Genomic DNA, 2,725 nt, shown 5'->3' with positions numbered 1-2,725 from the left:
GTCGGGCGGCTACGTCAGCGGTGACGCCGCGGCTGACCCCGCCTCCCTCCCCTCACAAGCCTTCGGAGGGCCCAAGGGGGCGGGCCGCGCTGCGTGGCGACTGCGGACCCGTGGGTTGCCGGCCTGAGGGGGAAACCCGCGCCCGGGCTCCGACTGGGCGTCCGGGGATGGACGTCCCCCGGCGCCGCTTGTGGCTCTGCGCGGGCAGTAGAAGCTCCTCCGGGGCGGGCTTCGCACCTGTCGTAGCCGTCGGGGCCTGGGAGGGGGCATCCAGTGTTTCCTCCCAGCCAGTGAGATGCACAATATCCCCTGGGCGTCCTTACTCCTTCATAGAATTTCTGCCACTCAGCGCCGAATTGGTTGACAGAAACGCGCGCCAATCTCGTTGTCGTCAGAATCTGCCCAAATTGGCGTAGAAAGTTTTCAAGAAAACGTTTCCTTCTCGAGGATGCACTCAGGTGTGAGCTCAAGTGGCGGCGACTGCTTTGAATTTGGCTTCTTCAGACGGCAGTCGGGCAAGGAAGGTTCCAGAATGGGAAACTCCCTGAGAAATCAGAGGTAAGGTACACGAAAGTCACCTCTGTCCAGCGTTACTTTACCTGAAATTGCCAATTTAAGGTAATGAAGTAGATTCCGAAAAGAAACGAAGGGAAGAGACTGAGGGATAAAAATCTGGAGAAGAGTAAAGTCAAGCCCATAGGTACGGGAAGATTAATCCGTTACTGTTTATTGAGCTTTTACTTTGCGCTCGGCTCTGAGCCAGTTCTGCGCCGCTACCCCGTGGGGAGTGTGGAAAATGAAAAGACACTGTCTTCCTAAGGGGGGAACTTGAAGAATCAGCGAGACAAACGTGCGAAGTTAACATGTCAATGGAGTACAATATCTTGCAATATATAAGGCAAGCTATAAAATTGTTCATTTCTTTTAATCATCAGTTCCACTTTGGGGAATATCTTTCAATGATATGACCTTAAAAAAAAAATGAGTGCACAAAGCTATTCATAGCATATTATTCAAACAACAAAAATTTGAAGGGAAAAAAACCCAAATCTAACCAAAAGGAAATGGCTAATTAGCTTCTGGCATATTGGCCTCAGGAATTCTTACGCAGATCACAAAATGGCAATAGCCTTACCAATTAATACTTGAAAAAATACCAAATATGTACATGAAGGTTCAACTGCATAAAATGTAGTTATGCACATAAAGGTTAAAGATAAAGAATGAATTTGTATAGTTTAATATGCCTTTCATTCTTTTTTTCTATGTACTTAAGTGCATAATAATTCTTTCCAATTCAAGTCTGTCCCCAGTGCATTCCTCCCACTCAAAACACAAACTGCTGTCTTGTAATCTTCCTTACCACCTTCATTTCTAAAATGCACTAACTTCATTACATGAGAGCAAATACTTCTTCCAATTAAGTATTTCTAGCATACAGTATAGATTTCCCTGTGGTTCCTAGAAAGCAAAATATAACAAAAGTCAAAATCCTTGCTCGTACTATAATGTCATAAAACCCTTCTGGAAGTTTGTTTGGCAAACTCTATCAAGAGTGCCACCTCTGATGTAGTAATTCAACTTTTAGAAATCCAAAGGGTTTTTACCTGAGACTCAGGCAGCTTAGAAGGCTGTTCATTTCACTGTTATTTAGAATAGTGAAAATGAGAAATGCGCTGTTCATTACTATTGGAATGGATAGGTACATCTGGAATAGTCACAGCACAGAATATTATATAGTCATCAAAAATCTTATTTTCAAAAAGTAAGAAATGAAGGAATATAGGTCAAGACAACTGTATCTGCCATTCCCATTCCTCTAAAAGGTTCCTTCTTCAAAAATTATCTTATGGCACTACATGACCCCTTCTCCCTCTTTGCAGCAGTTTGTGGACTGGCATGGACAACAGACCCAAGGGCAATAGATCTGTAGAAAGCTTGTTAAAGCTCTACTCAAACACTGTTCAAGGAGAAAGAGGGGTTGAAGTGGATTGAATAATGGTTTAAAGGTGCATTGGGTAGGCAAGTGGTGTACACCAGGCAGCAAGAACCACAAGGAGGCAGAAATCACGAATAATCAGAGGATACAGGGAGTAGCAGCTGAGTTACAGAGAAGCAGCAGTAACATGGGTCTTTACAAGATTCTGAGTAGAACTGCTTGGATTCTAGGAGCCTCTAAAATAACTGAAAGTAAACACTAAAAGCAAGATGCAAAGATGTATATACTGTATTTTAAAATATGTATAAATTATTCACATTCAACAACATTTGGAAGGAATACATCAACATTTTAATAATGGTGGTGAGACTACAAGTGATTTTTATTTTCTACAATGATCATAATTTTTTTAAAAACCTTAGAATTAATTAGAATGAAGACCATCAGTAGTCAAAAATTCTAATCAGAAAATAAGATGCAAGTGGTCAAAGTGACTAGCAGACAGAATTTTCTGAGATCATAAATGGCTTCAAGGGAAGGGTGGCTGGGTCTTTTAAGGACTGAAATGATTTGACTAAATGAAGAGGGGGAGGTGAAATGAGAAGAAGATGAAGCAAGGGCAAGCTGAACAGGCAGAGGTGGAGGGTACTGAAGAGGATGTCCTGAATAAAATGTCTTTGATACAAAGGTGTAAGCTAGGGAGAGGTGCTGGGTAGGAAGGGGGAACTGGAGATAAATTATCTGGAGATCATTGTTAATTGGGTTGATAATTAAAGAGTAGTAACT

This window comes from Globicephala melas, chromosome 10 (genome assembly GCF_963455315.2).
Source record: "Globicephala melas chromosome 10, mGloMel1.2, whole genome shotgun sequence".
NCBI lineage: Eukaryota > Metazoa > Chordata > Mammalia > Artiodactyla > Delphinidae > Globicephala > Globicephala melas.
The sequence above is the reverse complement of the archived record's forward strand: the minus strand, read 5'-3'. Positions refer to the sequence as shown.